The sequence below is a fragment of the Schistocerca piceifrons genome, chromosome 4 (assembly GCF_021461385.2).
Source record: "Schistocerca piceifrons isolate TAMUIC-IGC-003096 chromosome 4, iqSchPice1.1, whole genome shotgun sequence".
Lineage (NCBI taxonomy): Eukaryota > Metazoa > Arthropoda > Insecta > Orthoptera > Acrididae > Schistocerca > Schistocerca piceifrons.
Window position 1 is genome coordinate 418,368,452 of NC_060141.1, and position 23,064 is coordinate 418,391,515.

The window sequence follows — 23,064 nt, forward strand, 5'->3', positions numbered from 1 at the left end:
TGTTAGCTAGTAACCCCCCCCCCCCCCCCCTTGGTCTCCCAACATCATCATTAGCACCTAACTAAACTTTACAATAAAAGATTTTTTTGTTTTTGTTTAACATGGCTGCGTGGTCAGCGACCGTTTGCAAAGTAAAATTAACAGCAATAGCAGCCATCGGTCGCAAAAAAGGACTCTTGCTATGAGTGCGTTCATCAGAAATAAAACTCTCAAATTGGCCTATAACATAATAACAAAATTATAGAAAAGAATTTTTTTTATCGTAAGTACTGGCCAGTACTACAAAAAAGAAACAGTTTTTACATGTCACGTATTCAACTAAAAATCAAGCGATAAAGCTTCAGTCACAACATTTGTAAAACAGAATACATAAAACGCAAGCCACTATGGGCTGCTCACATGAGTCGAGCTACGGTAGCATCAGACTGAGGCGGCCGCATTATTTAACATTACTCCAAGAGTGCCCAGTCTGATGCTACCGTAGCTCGACTCGTGTGAGCAGCCCATAGTGGCTTGCGTTTTATGTATTCTGTTTTACAAATGTTGTGACTGAAGCTTTATCGCTTGATTTTTAGTTTAATATGTGACAGGTACTACTAGCCAGTACATACACTTTAAAAAAAATTTCCTTCCTGTAGTTTTGTAAATATGTTATAGGCCAATTAGAGAGCTTTATTTCTGATGACAGCACACATAGTGTAAGTAGGCTGTTTAGGTTTTTTTGTTGGTAACGCCACGTAGCGCTCTGTATGAAAATCACTGACTGTACTGTGTGCAGTCTGTTGCTAGTTTGCATTGTAGGAATATTCGCTATTGTAGTGTTGGGCAGTTGGATGTGAACAGCGCGTAGCGTTGCGCAGTTGAGGTGAGCCGCCAACAGTGGTGGATGTGGGGAGAGAGATGCCAGAGTTTTGAGAGCGGACGATATGGACGTGTGTTCGTCAGAAAGAGGAAATTTGTAATACTGGATATCATGAACTGATATATATATAGTTTGTTCTCTATCAAAATCTTTCATTTGCCAACTATGCCTATCAGTAGTTAGTGCCTTCGTAGTTAGAATCTTTCATTTAGCTGGCAGTATTGGCGCTCGCTGTATTACATTAGTTCGAGTAACGAAGATTTTTGTGACGTAAGTGGTTCATGAAAGGTATAGGTTATTGTTAGTCAGGGCCATTCTTTTGTAGGGATTATTGAAAGTCAGATTGCGTTGCACTAGAAATGTCTGAGTACGTTCACTTTTGCTCAGCTGTTTGAAAATCAAATAACGTAAAGGTTTTCCAGCACTGTCATTTAATAAAGTTTTCTAAGGGGACGTTTCAATAGCAGTGCCGAAACCTGCATCAAAAGAATCTTTTTTCGACCGAGGGCTGCTATTGCTGTTAATTTTCTTTGAATACTTTCATTTTTAAAATGTAGGAAGATAAATGCCGTATAGTTTTTGAAGATTTTATTAAACCACGAACTAGAAAATCAACGAGAAAATTGCTATTGCTTATTTTTAACAACCTTTTACCGTAGTATGATGAAGCAATTCTCAGTGATTCACGATTGCTACCTACTATTTCTCACAAAACAAAGCTAACACGCTTCCTCTGCGCCATTCCTCTCCCTAACGACACTTGCTTCACCTACACCCTGCGCCTCCATTTAAAATCAACGAAATTAAAATGTTTGCACAATACTTAAGTCTACCGTTTGTAATTCACTTTACTGATGGACGCCTTACTTATGAACTTTCAGAAATTCGAAGACTTCAGGCTACAAGTGCTTTGTGTCTTACCACTGCCACTAATAACAACGGCATCAGCAGCAGCAACAACAAAAACAATAATGATACAGTGTACGCCCTACAGAAGTGTAGCAGCCGTTATATAGTTACTGTTGTGTTGTGCTGTCAGTTAGTTCGTTTATTATTGTGAAGCTCATAATGAAGCAACTTCTGGTCTATTAAGGAACTACATACAACTTGGAGGAGGCATTTTCAAGAGATATTTAAACATTTGTGATATGTATGTCTCAAACTCAATGTCATAAAATGCATGGTATATACACTACGTGATCAAAAGTATCCGGACACCACAAAAAACATACGTTTTTCATATTAGGTGAATTGTGGTTGCATCTATCAGGTACTCCATATCAGCGACCTCAGTAAGCATGAGAAATCGTGAGAGAGCAGAATGGGGCGCTCCGCGAAACTCACGAACTTAGAACGTGGTCAGGTTTTTGGGTGTCGCCGGCCGTTGTGGCCGAGCGGTTCTAGGCGCTTCAGTCTGGAACCGCGGGACCGCTACGATCGCAGGTTCGAATCCTGCCTCGGGCATGGATGTGTGTGATGTCCTTAGATTAGTTAGGTTTAAGTAGTTCTAAGTTCTAGGGCACTGAAGGCCTCAGATGTTAAGTCTCATTGTGCTCAGAGCCATTTGAACCATTATTTGGGTGTCACTTGTGTCATACGTCTGTACGTGAGATTTCACACTCCTAAACATCCCTAGGTCCACTGTTTCCGATGTGATAGTGAAGTGGAAACGTGAAGCGACACGTACAGCACAAAAGCGTACAGGCCGACCTCGTCTGTTGACTGACAGAGACCGCCGACAGTTAAAGAGGGTCGTAATGCGTAATAGGCACACATCTATTCAGACTATCACACAGAAATTGCAAATTGCATCAGGATCCACTGCAAGTACAATGACAGATAGGCAGGAGGTGAGAAAACTTGGATTTCATGGTCAAGCGGCTGCTCATACACTACTGGCCATTAAAATTGCTACACCAAGAAGAAATGCAGATGATAAACGGGTATTCATTGGACAAATAAATTATACTAGACCTGACATGTGATTACATTTTCACGCAATTTAGGTGCATAGATCCTGAGAAATCAGTACCCACAACAACCACCTCTGGCCGTAAAACGGCCTTGATACGCCTGGGCATTGAGTCAAACAGAGCTTGGATTGCGTGTACAGGGACAGCTGCCCATTCAGCTTCAACACTACCACAGTTCATCAAGAGTAGTGACTGTCGTATTGTGATGAGCCAGTTGCTCGGCCACCATTGACCAGACGTTTTCAATTGGTAAGAGATCTGGAGAATGTGCTAGCCAGGGCAGCAGTCGAGCATTTTCTGTATCCAGAAAGGCCTGGTACAGGACCTGCAACATGCGGTCGTGCATTATCCTGCTGAAATGTAGGGTTTCGCAGGGATCGAATGAAGGGTAGAGCCACGGGTCGTAACACATCTGAAATGTAACGTCCACTGTTCGAAGTGCCGTCAGTGCGAACAAGAGGTGACCGAGACGTGTAACCAATGGCACCCCATACCATCACGCTGGGTGATACGCCAATATGGCGATGACGAATACACGATTCCAATGTGCGTTCACCGCGATATCGCCAAACACGGATGCGACCATCATGACGCTATAAGCAGAACCTGGATTCATCCGAAAAAATTATATTTTGCCATTCGTGCACCCAGGTTCGTCGTTGAGTACACCATCGCAGGTGCTCCTGTCTGTGATGCAGCGTCAAGGATAACCGCAGCCATGTTCTCCGAGCTGATAGTCCATGCTGCTGCAAACGTCGTTGTTGTCTTGCAAACGTCTCCATCTGTTGACTCAGGGATCGAGACGTGGCTGCACGATCCGCCGCGATACGATAAAGTGCAATCGCGATAGGTTACAATCCGATCTTTATCAAAGTCGGAAACGTGATGATACGCATTTCTCCTCCTTACACGAGGTATCACAACAACACTTCACCAGGCAACGCCGGTCAACTGCTGTTTGTGTATGAGAAATCGGTTGGAAACTTTCCTCATGTCAGCACGTTGTAGGTGTCGCCAACGGCGCCAACCTTGTGTGAAGGCTCTGAAAAGCTAATCATTTGCAAATCACAGCATCTTCTTCCCGTCGGTTAAGTTTCGCGTCTGTAGCACGTCATCTTCGTGGTGTAGCAGTTTTAATGACCAGTAGTGTTAAGTTATGCATCACGCGGGTAAATGCCAAACGACACTTCTCTTGGTGTAAGGCGCGTAAACACTAGACGATTGAACAGTGGAAGAACATTTTGTGGAGTGATGAATCACAGTGCACAGTGTGGCGATCCGATGGCGGGGTGTGGGTATGGTGAATGCCCGGTGAACGTCATCTGCCAGCGTGTGTAGTGCCAACAGTAAAATTCGGAGGCGGTGGTGTTACGGTGTGATCGTGTTTTTCGTGGGAGGAGGGGGGGGGGGGGTGGCTTCCTCCCCTTGTTGTTTTGCGTGGCACTATCATAGCACAGGCCTACATTGATGTTTTAAGCACCTTCTTGCTTCCCACTGTTGAAGAGCAATTCGGGGATGGCGATTGCATCTTTCAACACAATCGAGCACCTGTTCATAATGCATGGCCTGCGGAGGAGTGGTTACACGACAATAACATCCTTGTAATGAATTGACTGGCCTGCACAGATTCCTGGTCTGAATCCTATAGAACACCTTTGGGATGTCTTGGATCGAAGACTTCGTGCCAGGTCTCGCCGACCGACACCGATATCTCTCCTCAGTGCAGCACTCCGTGAAGGATGGGCTGCCATTCCCCAAGAAACCTTCCAGCCCCTGATTGAACGTATGCCTGCGAGAGTGGAAGCTGTCATCAAGGCTAAGGGTGGGCGAACACCATATTTCATTCCAGCATTACCAGTAGAGGGCACCACGAACTTGTATGTCATTTTCAGCCAAGTGTCCGGATACTTTCGATCACATAGTGTAGTATAAAATGAGTGTGTACGGGGTGGGCTATGTGAGAAAGACGTTGTTCGCATATTTGTTTCACAAACTAAACCCACACCACATTGTGTCATGCGTTAATGCTACTATTTGAGAGAAAAGTAGTTATTAGTAACTCTCGTGATCAATATTACAGTCAACAATTTTTCTTCTTTAAGACCAGCAGCAAATATCTGATAATGACATGGTTATTAGAAGCACCAATCAGCTGCTTATAATAAGTAATCTTTATTCGGGACAGACTGTTTCGCTTTTATCGCCAATGACAAGTACGTCTCGATTGATGTGACATCCATATTACGTTGTTAGTGAACTGTCTTATACTTGACAATGACGATAAAGGCCGAAACAGTCTGTCATGAATAAAGGTTACTTATTATAAGCAGCTGTTTGGTCCATCAATTGTAATAATCAGTATTACAGTCTAACTAAATAGTAATGACAGCACGTTATTTAAAAATAATTTAGTTTCATGACTGAAATATAATTAAACGCTCAGAACATTTCACTCCTGATGAGGTAATTACCCCAAGTTGTGGACCACTGCTTTAGTGGGAGGACCGCAACGATATGGACTTAGCCTCGTTAGGCCTTACCGAGGAGCGACTTGAACGAGAAGCGGCGACCTCATAGTCTGGAAAGTTGACAACGGCTGAGAGAGCTGTGTGCTGACCCCATGGTCCTCCGTACCACATCCGCTTGAGGCCGTACAGCAGAGCATGATACAGTGCCAAATCATGATCGCGTCATCCTCTAGGCCTCATGGTGGCACATTGGCATATATATATATATATATATATATATATATATATATATATATATATATATATATATATGTGTGTGTGTGTGTGTGTGTGTGTGTGTGTGTGTGTGTGTGTGAACCAAAATACAGTTGCCATCCAAGGACTGGTGTATGTTACCGATCCAATTTTTCTTCCTCGATACAGATGGCTGTCGGCAATCTCTTGTTCTCAAGCCTCTAAGTACTGGTATGTCGACTGGCTGAAGTATGTAGTCACCCTCCACTGGCATGTTAAGAACTACTGGAGAGATCTTCCCTGCTGGGCGCGGACTTAATCCCTGCGGATGGATGGCAGTCTTCCACACCGCCAGGTACTCGCGGCGGCCAATTTGAAAGCCGAGGAGGCGTGTTGGCCCACCTGTGCTCCATTAATAGTGGCTACCGACAAAGGGAGTGGGGCGACGTCACGACACCCCTGAGCACAGCTCCGCCTCCATCACCCTCCACCCACGCTGCCTGCATAGCTCAGAAGAACACCCTCGCCACGTAAAGCTGCCCTTCCCGTGGCACCGCGAGCTCAAGAAGTGTCCTCGTTTCCCATGATGAGGACCACCGGATGAAATAACATTCCATTCTTGTAGAGTAGAATGAAGAAGATCGTCCACATGAAAGACTCGAAAGTTCTACGTACTAAATAAGGCACAACGCGGCGCGTATAAAAGATCGGACCTGCAAAATTACAGATCGATAACCATAACATCAGTCTGCTGCAGAATTCTTGAACATATAGTCAGTTCGAATATATAAAATTTCCCTGAGACGGAAAAGCTTAGATCCTCAAGTCAGCACGGATTTAGACAGTATTGCTCATAGGAAACTCAGCTTGCCCTTTTCTCAGCCAGCCGCAATGGCCGAGCGGTTCTAGGCGCTACAGTCTGGAACCGAGCGACCGCTGCAGTCGCAGGTTCGAATCCTGCCTCGGGCATGGATGTGTGTGATGTTCTTAGGTTAGTTAGGTTTAATTAGTTCTAAGCTCTAGGGGACTGATGACCTCAGAAGCTAAGTCCATAGTGCTCAGAGCCATTTGAACCATTTTTGAACCCTTTTCTCACATGATATCCTGCGAACCATGGACGAAGGGCAGTAGCGAGAGTTCATATTTAGGATTTCTGGAAACCAGTATGGAATAGGTTCCCAGATAGGTGAGTGGCTCGAAGACTTCTGCAGAACTCGTAATAGAACGCAGAACGTTGTCCTCGACGGCTAGTGTGCGCCAGAGACGAGGATATCGTCAGGAGTGCCTGAGGGAAGTGTAATAGAACCGCTCTATGTACCCTATATGCACAAATGATCTGACGGACAAGGTGTGCAACAACTTGCGGCTGTTTTGCTGATGACGCTGTGGTGTATGGGAAGGTGTCATCGCTGAGTGACAGTACAGCACAAGATGGCTTAGACAAAACTTCAAGTTGGTGTGGCGAATGGCAGTTTGCTCCGAATGTATTAGAATGTAGGTTAATGCAGATGGGAAGTATTCTTCGAATTCAGCAGTAGTGGTGGGCTGCTTGACACAGACTCGTCTATTAAATATCTAGGTGTAGCGCTGCAAAACGATGTGAAATAGAACGAGCCCGTAGGGGTGGTAATGAAGAAGGTGTGTGGTCGACTTCGATTTATTGAGAGAATTTTTAGGAAAGTGTGGTTCATCTGTAAAGTAGACCACGTGTAGAACGCAAGTGCGACCCATTGTTGAGTACCGTTCGAGTATTTGAGACCAGCACCAAGTCGGATTAAAGGAATGGATCGAAGCAATTCAGAGGTGCGCTGCTAGATGTGTTGCCTGCGGGTTCCATCAAACGTGAGTATTACGGATATGCTTCTTGAACTTAAATGACAATCCCTGGAGAGAGACGACGTTCTTTTCGCGGAATTCTGTTGAGAAAACTTGGCGAAACGGTACTTGAAGATGAATGGAGAACGATTTACTACCGCCAACGGACATTTCGCGCAAGGACAACAAAGATAAGAGAAATTAGGGCTCGTACGGAAGCATATAGAAATTTTTTTCCCTCGTTCTTCTTGCGAGAAGAACAGGAAATCAAACGACTAGTAATAGTACAAGGTACCCTCCACCACGTACCACACGGTGACTTGCGGAAAATGTATGTAGGACAAGTGGCTTAAATTTGTTACCATATGTGACATGGCATCGTCAACTAAATCGCCGTAACATTTATGAACACTCTAGCATTTGTTCTCTCGTGTTACCTGTTGTGGTCACATGCCACAGCACAGTGTCTACAGCGTTTAGCTCGAGAGGTAAGCTCACTCCCCCCTCCCTCACCCATCTCAGAAACCAAATTAGTAGCTCTGAACAGGTATAGATGGCGTAGAATTGGTACCAGGTGGACGTGTGACCCTCCGTCGCTGACGAAAGTCATGGCACTGAAGTGGTGTGCGCCACTCGGCTGTATGCAATCATCAGAGCAAGATGGGTCAAAGTGGAGATAGGACACAGTGGCAGAGTACAGATATCATGTTAGGACGGACCCTTGACTACGTCGTGAATGAAGACCACTGATTTGTTGATGAACGTGAACTGCCAAGCTTGTCTGCAAAGAATAGTGTACCACTCATCATGTAATATGATCTAAGACTAGTGATCGTATAGAGATCCTGACCGACAGCAACTAGAGGCAAGTGTTGCGCTTGCCAATGACTGTTGCTTTCAAACCCAACAAGAATCTCTCATGTCGGTGAGAGCACTTCCATCTCAACCAGTTTCAGAGCGGACATTGCTAACGGAACTGCATGCAGTGAACATTTGGAATTGTACACCTCACAGGAATCCATTAGTCACAGTGACAAACAGAGCTGTTCGTCTTCAATGGGCCAAACAACACAGAATCTGGACAGGAGCTGAATCGTGGTATTGTTCAGTCAGACGAGTCGAATTCTGTGTCTTTTTAAAGGGTGCAAGATATCGAGCAGCACAGAAAAAAAGTTTGAGGAGGGAGAGTAAACTAGGCATTACTGTTGTAAAAAGCAAGTACCATGAGTGAATGAAACAAGATTCTTTCTAAACAGGATGCACAGGAATTCATCTTCATTATTCACCAACTTCACACTATTAATCATTATTATCTTCAGTATAGATCATATATAATGGATAGTCAAATGAAAACGAGAGTATTGGGGCAATGGTGGCGTCGCTGCACTCTGCATTATTGCCATATTTATTCAACATGGCGGATCCAACATGATGGCCATAGATGTGGCAACGTCACACAGCCATCAAGGCAGAAAATTCAGATTTTGGCGGAAAATAGGTCAATTAGGCTACCCCCACTAACCTAACCTGACCCCCCCTCTCCTCCCCTTTCCCTCCCCCTCCCCACCCCCATCTAGAAATTGCCAGGAAAAGGACTGTCTGTGCTGGGCCGCTGGATAGGATAAATGTTAAGTATTTTGTATGCAATGTGGTATATCGTTTATTTAAACAATTTGAGTCATCATTCATCGAGCATTAGACGGTAGCTCCATCCAATATGTTCACCTTGAGGTCCGGAGTCCAGCTGACCTAGTTCACAACACCACTGCCAAAAGACGCTGTTCGCCCTCCCCCATTCCCTCCGACGACGTAATCCAAGATGGCGGACTGGGCAAAAATGGCGGGAAATTCGGTCTGTGTCTGGCTACTGGACTGGGAGACAGACATAATTGTTTACCGTGTACTATGTGTTCAATAGCTCAGATGTCTGTGTTGGAGAAGAACGAGTTTAACAGGTATATTAGCTGTAATCGTGCAGCTAAGGACTGTGTCCACATTCGTTTGCATGATGCTTGGAAAGCGATGATATTTGGTGAATGTATTGAGAAGACGAACACATTTCATCAAATAATGAAGATGCAGCAGGATGGGGTTAAGTTACACTTCGCAACTCATGCTGATAAATGCATGTGCTGTAAACTGTAGGTCATTTAGCAAAAGTCCAATCAGTCTTCTGAAGCGCAAGAAGCAAGACGTTCACCCACTCCGGCGCAAGCACGCATGTTCACAATTGAGGAAATACTGGTGATGAGCAGAGATGACTGTGCAGAATATTGTTGCATACATATCTTGAAGATGTGACAGAAGACAAAGAGAGAAAGAGGTTTGCAGATGACGTAAGAATATTTAAAAAAATTGCGACCTGATTACACATTTTATTCCGAGGAATGCCACCACCACACTTGAACGCGGACTCTAAAAAATGGCGGCATACTTGCGAAACCTCCCCGAGACACCTTGCCCGCTTTTGTGGGAAACACCACATCCCTCCCTTGTCCTTGAGCACGAGCTGCTTCAGGAGTTATTAAATCCAATTGGGTATGTCTCTAAATACACTTTCAAAAAGGTTGCTGTACAGTCGTTAGCTTCAATTTTGCGGTATATACTGCCACACTTGAACAGAGACTAAAAAAATCGTGGCACAGATGTGAAACATCCCATACTTCCTCCCTGAAACACTTTACATGCTTTTGTGGAAAATACCATATCCTTCCCTTCTCCTGAGAATGAGATACTTCAGAAGTTATTAAATCCAATTGAATATGTCTTTAAATACACTTTCAGAAAGATCGCTGCACAGTAGTTTGGTCCAATTTTGCGGTGTATACCGTCACACTCGAACACAGCCTCTAAAAGGATCACGGCACACTTGTGTAACCTCCCAGCATTCCTCCCTGAGACACTTCGCGCAAACAAGTGAGAAATAGATCCCAAAACCGATATCAGCTGCATTGTCCGATTTTACACGCTCAACGGCGATACCTGGAAGTCGGAATAAATATCTCTGTAGCTCTAAACAGGACGCTCAACACTTTTCGAGTTTTAGCTGCTTTTATGAAGGCACTCCCAGAGACAGAAAACATTTCTGAGTCCTACATCTGCTGTGGTGTTCATCACTTTTCTGAAACGCCGAGTGGACTTAGTTTATATTTGGTGCTGTGTCAGGGACGTTAATGCTCTTATTTTTTATTTTCCTCATTTTTCGAAGCACTCTTGTGTGTAAACACAGATGGGGAAATCGGAATAATTACGTATCTAAAAGTTCATGACATATTTCTAATCCCACAGCAGATCGTGAAAAAACACACAAACAGAATTCAAGTACCTATTGTCCTACAGACGTGAAAAATGGCTGGAATTTCGGTGAATTTTCGATGTCCTACAACTGTTGGTCTGAGTATACTCTATAAAGCCACAACAGCAGGTGGGAGATAGCATCTCGTCTTCCTAAACCACAGGAGACTGGTTTGCTTGGACTTGTCTCTGAATACTCGAACAAAGAAGACATCACATGACGCACAGACGTCGCAAAACTTTCTTTAGATACTTTGCCTCTGTCTTGTTCGAACCATTCTGTAGAGGTTCCTATGCCCTGCACAAAGGATGTCTTGTGACTCACTGACGTCATGTAACTTCCCGTAAATGTTACATTTTGATTGATTCTTACTGAATTTAACCGAAAAACATGCAGCAGTCATATTTCACTGATAGTTAAACCCTGCAAAAGTGGTGTACAGATTACAAAATACGTGAATTACTGCCACAGACACTTCCTCAATTACCCTGTTCTGCCACTGTGGAAGAAAGCTTAAAGTTTTCAACGTGAAACGGATCTCCAATCAGGCTATACCATCGTAAACGATTGTACCACCATAGTAGTAAACACAATTTGTTTCCTGCACAATAAAAAAATCATCACTTCTACACCCTGCACATAGCTATCGACCATACATATGCCGCGAAAACAGACAGATCCCAAAAAACATGAGCACAAGTACCGTATATAGTCGCAACATTCGAGGTAGGTCGGTCATACACCACGGCCAACAGTTATGAGTCAACTGTCCACCGCACTGGCCTGAAGTGAGGTCAGAGCCCCCTCAGCAGACCGTGGCCATTCCCCGAACTGGTGTACAAAGACTGGACTGGTTCCCACGGCACAGATTCCGTTGGTGGTACTCCTTCCGATCTGGTTTGCTTGCTGCAGTGGTTGCTGCAACGAGCTGCGATCATCTCCACACTCTGGTATTACAAGAACATATATATTTTCACATGGTTTGTCATAATACCGTACCATTTATGCGATAGTTCTCGATATCAAACGCATAGCAGTATGCTACCGATCGCTTGCACAGTATAACTCCGAATGTAAAGAGTGGAAATTATACAGGGTGAGTCACTAACTATTGCCACCAAGAGTAACTCTGAAAGTATGATAGGAGTTGAAAAGTTTGTGGGACAAAAGTTGCATGGCACAACGGGGACCATAATAAGACGGTTTTTTGTTGCTAGGTGGGGTCGCTTCAGAGATATGAAGGTCAACTTTTTTTATGGACTGCTATAGTTTAATACTTATTTTCTGATAGCGGCAATCGAGACGAATACAATGATGTTTAACAGTAAGGTCACAAAGGTGGCATGAACGTCCATTTACAGAAGGTGTTCAAAGTGATGACCATTGCTATCAATGCAGTGCTGCAATCTTCTTATCATGGATTGGGTGGAATTCCTTATCACATCGGCACTTTATTCAGAAGAGAGATGTAATCGTCTCATAAGCAACGATCTATTAAAAAACAAAAACAAAAAAAACATAATCGCGAAGACTATGTTACTATCACCCCGCAAAAAAAAGCGGTCTTGGTTCTGCAGGCGCACACAAGCAGCCTAATCGACATTTCCGAACCGAGGCAAGAAGTTCATGGTGGCGCCCTCACCACGCTTCCCCCCTTCCCCGAGGTAGAACGTGAAAAATTTTAAAAAATCGATTTTTTAAAAATATGTTCATTTTAAAGCGCACGTCATTCTGAAGAGTATGATACATTAAACATATATGTCCGAGGAAATGTAAGACATGTTATTCGGTCTTAGTACTTCGCTCTGTGGAATTCATACGTTTATGTTTTGTAGTGGAAGCCATCAAACCAGAATTTAGGACAGAGGAAATTAAAATGTCCTATGGTGCCTCTCCTGCTCCCAGTCAGCCAGTTTAAAATCCTATCACCTTAAAAAAAGAAACTCACAATTAATACTGGATGGGATTATTTGTGACTAGGATATTAAGAACTCTTCAGAAAATTTGCACTCTTTATTGTCTATTAGCTAATAACTTTCTCTTTTCTGTGACATAAAATTAAATATAGAAAACATAAAACCAATAAAGAAAAGAGACAAGCAAGACAATCAAATGCTGCCTTTGCTATTTTGAGGCGATCTGGGGCTAAACGTCGCGGCCTACAACAGGTAGGGAGTCCGTCAGTAGTGTCAATATAATGGACGGTATCATGTCTTACCTCCTTAGGTGCTCTGGGTGGTCGCATCAGGGCTGGAGATCCTCGCAACAGCTTCGCGTACTAGCCATTCACTACCTGAATTACCTTGGCAGTATGGACAGCGGCATCTCGATGGAATCCGGATGTTGTTAGGCCGGTGGTGTTGTCGACCAGGCGAGAGTTCCTTACGTCAGGCAGCAGGTTGTAGTGGGCGTGGAAGTCGGCTCCGATGATTGGTTCGGCGACGTCCGCGACGGTAAAGTCCCACGCGAAAGCGCGCCGCAACCCGAGGTCGAGTTTCAAGCGCATCGTGCCATACGTAGTAATCCTGGAGTTATTAGCAGCTGTGAGGAATATGGGCGTAGATGGTCGCTTCTGATGTAGCGTGGTTCGAGGAAAGATTGACAAATCGGAACCAGTGTCTACTAAGTACTTCCAGGTGGAACGTCGGTCACTTACAAACAGGCGCCTGGATGTCGGACAGCAACCGGAGGAGGCGCTCACTTCCGATCGCCGCTGCCGTTTGGGTAGGCGCAGGACCTCGTACACTTACGTGCTTGCTCGCCAAACTTGCGATGGTACCAACAGACTGTTTGTTCTCTTCCTGTCGTAGTCGAGGCTGTCGATGATCGGTTGCGCGAGGGACGACGGAATCGATGTCGGCTCCTGTTTTCCGTGTCGCGGCAGTGTAACAGCTCGCTGATTTGCAGTGATAGTAAGTCCACTTTGTTGGCGAGAACATCATAATCCGCGCGCGGGACAGTTGTCGCCGCGCAGGCGCACGCCGCGGTGGCGGAGCTAACTATTGATGGCGTCATTGCCTCTTGGATCTTAATTCGGCCACTGCATCTAAAGACGCGTCAGTCTGTGACACCACGATTGCCTTCACTGGTGGTGGTAACCGGCTGCTCCAGATCGTGCGCAGTAAGCTGTCCGGGACTCTACCTGTGTTTACTTTACTCCGCAGATGACGTAGGTATTGTGAAGGTTTCTTAACGCCGATGTCCTCTTGGGTAAGCACCTGCCGTATTCATTCTTCTTGTGAAACGGACACGCGCCGAATTAGTTCTGCTTTCAATAGGTCGTAGCTGTTCGTTCTCGGCGGGCTAATTATGATGTCTTGAACTTCAGGGGCGTACTGGTGATCTAGTTGGCTGACCACCACCGCGAATTTCGCGGCGTCGACCGTGATACCCGCGTAGGAAAAAGTTGCTTCGAGTTGCGCAAACCACAGGCATGGATCGTGCGGCCAAAAGGGTGGTAGTCGCACCTCTAGACGCGCCACAGAAGTATTTGTCGGCTCTGGTGGATTCGCCATCTCAATTTCTTGCAAAGACTTCTCGTAAATTCAGCGTGCACGCAGGAGATCACGTCGGGGTCACCACCTTGTCGGTACCACTTTGAATTACCGCGATCGACGGTTTAACACCTGCGTGTGCTTGTGGGCTGAATAAGAGAAGTAGGCTTGTCGCAGCTTGACGAAATAATTTATTAACGAAACCCTGCGGTCAGAACAGACAATAATACACTGCAACCGATAGCTCGTGCGAAGGTGTAAGAAAAGTTCAGTACGGTAAATTATTCTGTATCTAACACACTTGGATTCACGGTTTCGCCATAGAGTAGAACGCGGAACACAAATCAACAATCAAAGAATAAAACACAGAACAAATGTTGCTTGTGTATAGCGTCTCTGGCGTCCAGCGGGAAAGTTTCGGAGCACTGTACTTTCAAACACCCGAGCATGTCACGGCGCTGGACGATGACAGAAGACGCCACAGTACACACTTATTCAGTCCTTAGGTCTCAGCATTTGTTTCTCTACTCTTGCTACAGCTTTACACGGCATGCTTTCCTATCTGTGAAAGAATTTCTTACCTCGTCAAAATTCATCGAACGTTTTGCTACATGAAAAATCAAAATGTCGTTGTCTAATACTGAAAAAGCTGTTCATACGGACAGTACCCAAGAGTTACGTTATTTCTCGATTTAATTACGTCTATTTTGTCACTGTTCGCTACATAAAACGAAATAGGCCTTTCTAATACTGCAGCAGTTGCATCATACATCAAATACGCGAGATTTTTTTGGTACAAATGGTCATTTTTATGTACCCCATTTACATGGATAACACGACAGAACATACTTCACCACATACGAATATCAAATGGTTTTTTGTCCTACTATAAGTAGAAAGTTTTATGTTAGGAAATAATTTCACATTTCATTCAGACGCTCCAGTTTCCCAAGCATGAGATCGAAAAGTAGTCATATGAATTTTTTTTATATAAACTTGGAATCGTCATATACTTCCATATAATTTGTGTTATGTCCTTGTTTCTTCGTCTTCCTCGTTCTAACAAACAGTCGTGTCATCACTAATTCTGTAACTGTTTCTGCCATTTTCAGAATGTATCCTCCAGTTAACTTCACTAACCCTGACAGGATCACAGGTATAGTTATCCCATGTTTATTCTCTGGTCAGGCATTATTAAGTTTTCCGTCTATTCCGTGAATAGAACCTCAAGCGGCTGCTAATACAGGGGACTGTACTATGGGTAGTGTAGCGATCTGGCAAAAAATTTTCTGTCTTTCGTCTTTCTTAGAGACTGGGAAGATAATATTAATCTTTCGATAATATATAATATTTCTTATTTGCTATTCAAGTTAGTCGTTTATTTCCTCTTTGGTAATCTGAATCTATGGATTTCACTAATAATTATAACAATGGTAATCATTCATACACCCAGTCACATACATCAACAAGCAGTGATTTGTATTCACCCATTCGGATTTATTCGGCTCAGCTCACACAGCCCCATCCTCTATTGTCTGCGGGAAAGCTTTTCATTTCTAGATACGGTGGAGATTACCCTGACAGAGACATCATATACACACATTCAGAAAACAACTTATGATTCGTTCAGAAATCAACTTAGAATGTGTTCAAAAATGTTAAAAAACCAGTGAGGATGCTTTTCAAAATCATATGAATACTCGATAGACCAATGTGCAGTAATCTTTTTTTTTTTTTTTTTAAGAATATCAATTTAGCGCCCCCTGAAATTGCCACACTGGGCAAATGCTCCAGTTTGCTCCCCAAAGATCCGGACCTGCACACAAGTATCGCAAACGATATCCATACTAGCTTTATAAATAGAGATATGGTGTTGCTTCCAAAAGAAGTGGTCTTCCACACAATTACCATAACATTGAATACAGACGGTGATCAAAGGGATGTGTATTATCAGGCTGTAAGCACGTGTGAACGTCGTCAACAGTCTACGCTCGTAATAAAATCATGATTCCCACCGAATTTAGAATGTGATGGGGCTAAGGAACGTGGTATTGAGCCGATATTTGCCACACCGTCATGCCGTCACTAGATATTTCTCTTTCTTTCTTTCTTTCTTTCTTTCGCTACTGCCTTTATCCCGCATTGTGCGTAGGGTCGGCAGAGTTAAGTACGGATTTTGGCATGGTTAATTTTCAGGGCTAGCCGGATGCCCTTCCTGCCGCCACCCCATACACCCCGGGACGGAATTAGTGTACCCTAGCTGTCTGTGTCTAGCGTAAATCGTAAAACAGTGCGAATGTGTTTCAGATTTCTGCGAGTCGTGTAACTGAGGCGGGACGTGGGGACTAGCCCGGTATGCACCTAGGAGGATGTGGAAAACCGCCTAAAAACCACGTCGAGGCTGGCTGGCACACCGGCCGTCGTCATTAATCCGCCAGGCGGATTCGATCCGGGGCCAGCGCGCCTACCCGAGTCCAGGAAGCAGCACGTTAGGACTCTCGGCTACCCTGGCGGGTTAGATATTTCTTGCACTAACAAACAGTATTTGCAATGCATTCTATCTCAATGCATTGTCAAAGGTTCTGCGATATATCCACTAGGCCATAGTCGAGTGAGGATGATAGTTGATTGAGAAGTATCACATACAGGAGTAAGGTCACAAGAATGTACAAAACCCTACGACCAAAACACCAGCTTTTCAGATCTATAGCATATGATTTCTGATAGATATGATGTCCGTGATTTGGAATCAAGCCTCTCCATTCAATCACATAATTGGGTTGGATCCTGTGGCGATGTCTTTTTAATGATCATAGCCACTAGTGAATCATATTTGTGGCACTCTCATATCTTGAAGAAGTAAAATTTTTCGAACCTGTCTGCTAAGGACCCTTTACAGCAAAACTTCAATGTAATTTTAGATAGTCCCTCTGCATCTAGTAACTACTCCTCAGTTTCTGCCCTGGCCTCCCTACATCTTTGTCCATGTGATTGGCCCAATTTAAGTCAGAACTGAGCAGAAGTCAGTGAGTGCTATATCTACCACCTTCTGCAACCTGTTGAGAAACAGGGTGAGCTGAGTTAATGCGACAGGACCATGTTCTGACCACTCGGTGGAAATGGGAATATGTTGTCATAGTTCTGTCAAATGTGTCCATTGTGTGACGTCAGCAGTAAATGAATCTTTCTCCTGCAACACTAGGCAGTAGAGAAGACAACACCAGCAGTTAGTCGGCCGGGGTGGCCGAACGGTTCTAGACGCTAAAGTCTGGAACCGCGCGGCCACTACGGTCGCAGGTTCGACTTCTGCCTCAGGTATGGATGTGTGTGATGTCATAAGGTTAGTTAGGTTTAAGTAGTTCTAAGTTCTAGTGGACTGATGACCGCAGAAGTTAAGTTCCACAGTGCTCAGAGTCATTTGAACCATTTTTGAACCAGCAGTTACAGGAACTGGAAGAAGGACGAGGATTTTGCTATCGCTTTGTGGTGCATCTCCAAATTACATACAAGTATTACAGTCTGAAGAAGAACTGTGTCCCTCAGCGTGCATTCGCATCTGACACCCAAATATTCTATCCTTGCTATTTTGTACCATCCAACAGAGAAAAACTACAAACTATAAATCTCTACTCACATCATCCAATAGAGAATTCTATAAGATTTTACTGTTTCTCTCTCTCCTGATATATCAGAAACAAATACTGCCTGTATGCTGGCATTGAGCATTTGTGGGGATCCTATTAAGCATACAGGTATTGATCCATTGCAGAAGATGGCCAGTGATTGAAGTCGCTTGAATAGATCAGTGTAAAGTTTCATGACCTGTACCGTAGAGGGACCATATCCCACAGACTATCAGTCACAAGAGAGAGGTCCCTGCGTTGTTGTTTGATATACTGCTCCTTTTTCTGCTGTAACACATCCAACCAGTGATTGACTACAGTCTCTTCCTATTACTTTGACCATCCTCCCTGCAACACTGTCACCAAGTTAATTTGCACCCGAATGGAAGTAGGAGGCTACCATATGTGCTACACTCCGTGTGTCAAAAAAGAAACAGAGTAAGCCGAGTCCATAACTACTGTTTAGTGAAGACCGCGTCCATAACTGCTGTTCAGAAAAGACTGTTCCACGCCTATCTTACTCACAGCACCCATCGAAGTGCACAAGATCTCTCCAGATGCGCGCTTTTCGAAAGGGTTAGCACCTCTTATCGGTGTATAGAAGATATGAGAGTGTTGTGATGATATACACTGAAGAGCCAAAGAAACTGGTGTACCTCCCTAAAATCGTGTAGTCCCCTGCAAGAATGCAGAAGTGCAACCACACAGTGTGACATAGACTCAAAAAAATGTCGCCGGCCGAAGTGGCCGTGTGGTTAAAGGCGCTGCAGTCTGAAACCGCAAGACCGCTACGGTCGCAGGTTCGAATCCTGCCTCAGGCATGGATGTTTGTGATGTCCTTAGGTTAGTTAGGTTTAACTAGTTCTAAGTTCTAGGGGACTAATGACCTCAGCAGTTGAGTCCCATAGTGCTCAGAGTCATTTCAAAAAAATGTCTCAAATAGTGCTGGAGGGAATTGACACCACGAATCCTGCAGGGCTGTCCATAAATCTGTAAGAGTATGATGGGGTGGAGATCTCTTCTGAACAGCATGTTGCAAGAAATCCCAGATATGTTCAATAATGTCCATGTCTGGGGAGTTTGGTGACCAGAGGAAGTGTTTAAACTCAGAAGAGTGTTCCTGGAGTCACTCGGTAGCAATTCTGGACGTGTGGGATATCGCATTGGCTCAAATGGCTCTGAGCACTATGGGACTGAGGTCATCAGTCCCCTAGAACTTAGAACTACTTAAACCTAACTAACCTAACGACATCACACACATCCATTCCCGAGGCAGGATTCGAAGCTGCGACCGTAGCAGTCTCGCGGTTCCGGACTGAAGTGCGTAGAACCGCACGGCCACCGAGGCCAGCAGATGTCGCATTGTCCTGCTGGAATATCCCAAGTCTATCGGAATGCACAGTGGACGTGAATGGATGTAGGTGATCAGACAAGATGCTTACTTACATGTCACCTGCAGAGCTATATCTAGACATATCAGGAGTCCCATATCAGTCCAACTACATGCATCCTACACCATTCCTGAGCTTCCACCAGTTTGAACAGCCCCCTGCTGACATGCAGGGTCCATGGATTCATGAAGTTGTCTCCACACCCATGCACGTCCATCCACTTGATACTATTTGAAACGAGACTCGTCCAAACAGGCAACATGTTTCCGGTCATCAACAGTCCATTGTCGGTGTTGAATGACCCTGGAGAGATGTAAAGCTTTGTGTCCTGCAGCCATTAAGGGTACATGAGTGAGCCTTCAGCTCCTAAAGCCCATATCAGTAATGCTTCATTGAATGGTTAGCACGTTGACACTTGTTGATGGCCCAGCCTTCAAATCTGCAGCAATTTGGCGGAAGGGTTAAACTGAAAGATTCTCTTCAGTTGTCATTGGTCCCGTTCTTGCGGGATCTTTTCCTGGCTGCAGTGATGTCAGAGATTTGATGTTCAGAGTTCTGTGCCAGACACTTGTTGTCTTATATAGGCGTTGCCAACTGCAGCGCCGCTTTCTGCCTTTTTACATATCTCTGTATTTGAATGCGCATGCCTATACCAGTTTCTCTGGCGCTTCATTGTACAACAGATGGTTTAGAAGAAAACTGTGATTTTATGCATGATGGAGCTCCAAACGAACGGAGTTTGGAGCATTTTACGTAAATCAACTGCGCTATTAATTCTAAATTATAGTTCTAGTGTCTGGGGTCAGTACCTAGAAGGTATTCATAAGAGAGAAATGATCATGGAACATAAACACATGTACTCTAAGGCAGGACATAAATGTCCAACAGCTGATGTACATCTACCCTCAAGTTCTCTATCTCACTGACTGCAGTGACAAACTTTAAGAAGATAAAATTACTTCCTTGTACATCAAAGACAAAAATGTAAAGTCTTTGTGTAAATGCACAATGCAGCTTTCCAAAGGTGTACAGCATCCATTGTTTGCAACTGATCATGGTTAGAAAATTATACTATGGTCCCATCAGTATCAGTCCTATTACATAACCGTCAGCAATGCAGAGTGCCTTTTACAACGAAACTGACAAACACCTAGCAGCACTGTTTGAGATGTGAAATTACACGCCTTGCTGCCACTAATTCTGTACACAGGACACCTGCCAAGTAGACACATACACAGGACACTGCAATACCTCACAAAAACCTGCTACTAACTTAGAATCATCGTAGTTATGAAACTGTAGACTCGATTTATGCCCAAGATGTGGCAGGGGAATGGAGTACGTCGCACAAATCTCCATGCATCTAGAGGAGGGTGCTAAAACAGGATTTCTATCGATTGACATGTTTCATCATCATACATGAGTTGGAAGTCCTCTGATGACTGTGGTATGGAAAGATTTGCTGTTAATGATTGCATGTAGACAGTGCTCTAAGTCACACACAGAACACGCAGTTGTATACGAGTCAAAAGCAGGTTATGTCACACAACTAATGCACCCTGACAGAACAATGTAAAAAAAATATGGTCAAATGATCTGCAGCAACATCTCCCTCTCTCTCTATAATGCATCATCAGTCTACCATTAAACCATATCTCGTTACAACCCCATCTCATCTGAACAGTTCATCCACTTTCTATCATCCCTTAAGGCTGATGAAAGTCAATTTAGATGCAGGTTAGCCTCTTTTTCAGAAAAGCATCAAAGACAGCAGTCAACTTTCATGTATCACTATTACCTCAATAGACACACAGTAGAATGTTATTAAAAAAGCCATACATAAACTGCTTTGTGAGGTATTTGTTAGCTGACGCCGAAAGCTTGTGGTTGGTGGAGAGTATAGAGAAACACATGGTAAATAGTGTTTATTAGGGTGTAAATCATCTAATCAGTCTTGCGCAGGTGAAAAACGCGATCCTTTCTGTAGTTGTAAATTGCAGTCCCTCAGCTGGTAATATAACGCTCTTAAGCTAAGGACACTTTATAAAAATCTATAAGGTGGTTGCCGATAACTTTGGGGTCACATCTGGGCTTGTGATCTAACATATACGAGGGGCGTTCAGAAATTAAGCTCCGATCGGTCGCGAAATGGAAACGACTATGAAAATCCGATAAAGCTTTGCACAGATGTGTTGGGTAGTGTCTCTAGTATAATCCCAGTTAGCATCACGTCGCTCTTCTCATTTCTGAGCTCGCAGTGAGTGCGTAAAGATGTCTAGAAAATAGTGTCTGCCGCCAAGTACGAGGGCCTGGTGAGAAATTTCGCCTGAAGCTATGCAGCTAACATTACATAACTGTCGTGCTGTTTCTTCTTCAAGACAATTCTCAGCCGCATTCTGCAGGGGCAATGAAGATTCTCCTGCATCGTTTTCAAATGGAAATGTGAGATTACCCACAATACAGCCCGCAATTGTCTCCCCCTGAGTTTCATCTCTGGTCACATGAACCGCTGTCTTTGAAGACAACATTTTGACACAGACAACGAGGTGTAGGCCAGCGTGGAGAATTGGCGGAAAGCACTGGCGGCTGCCTTCTATGATGAGGCTATTGAAAAGTTGGTACAACGCTATGACAAAAGTCTAAGTCAGAACGGCGACTACGTAGAGAAGTAGCTGAAAGGTGTAGCTAATTGTTACAAGTAAAACATTTCTGATGTTCACTGTGGTTTCAATTTGGCAATCAATCGGAGCTTACTTTCTGAACAGGCCTCGTATATATACAAATTTATTACTCTACATTTGGTGGTCATCCACTTTAAACATTCTGTTGTAGCCGTCATGTCACTGTCGACGAAAAATGACTATACCCATGGTTCCCGATGCTTGCATGTCAATTTTTTCTCGTATTCTTGTTTCTGCCTAGTAGTCATTCCCATGTACAAGAATTGTCGTACCCCAAGAAGAAGACATGCAAGTACTCCTTCAATTTTCCCGCATTTTGGCGTATTTTTTCCTCAATTTATACGTATTTTCCATCATTTTCGTAATTTTGTCGATTTTATGTCACTTCTGCCCATGCGATCATGACACCACTTCTCGCCAGGGGTCACCACCTGAGGCCTAGCCCTTGTGTCACTCTGCTCACATGTCTGGAACAGGCATCGAAGGGGGAAAAACATAAGTGGTCTTTATATATACATATAAAACGTAGAGACCATACTAACTAGGTAAAGAAAACCCTACTACAACAGCTGAGCATGCAGATTGTCCACGTCATCTTCTCATATGATGGGGAGTACTGTCCCCAGTCTACACAGACTGGAGACGGAACATCCCAGCTAGGTGGAGGTTCCATGAACAGTGAACCCAGACAGTTGGCGAAACAGGACCAGTATTTCACTCAGCATAATAGGTCCATATGTTTGTCCAGCAGGAAGGACCAGTAATCTATCACTTCTTTGACACCATCGTGGAAGAAATAGTACAGCGCCAATCCTTTAATGCAAATGACTGCATTTGTCCTGGGAGCTTGGAAGTAGGCGCCATCGCTGAGGGATAGGGCGTCAAAAACGATAGACATGGGCAGCTGTCATAAGAGTAGGGCTAACAATCGTTGTATGGATACCCACCATGCACCCACCATGCCACATGTCAACCAGTTTGCATCAGAATCAATTATTATGCAATCTAGAAACAAAGGCATGTCAGCCAAATGGATGGAATACAGTCATTGGTGATTAGGGAATTTGTCATTCACTACCAAGTAACACATAGCCTGCACTTCTACCTTTCTCCCATCTTACAGCAGGGGAGCATCGTTCAACCATGTTGGTGTGGTGGTGCCTCTGTAATTGGCGATAATTATCCAGCAGATAACTATAGTCAGAGAGGAACGTTTGAGTATGACTGA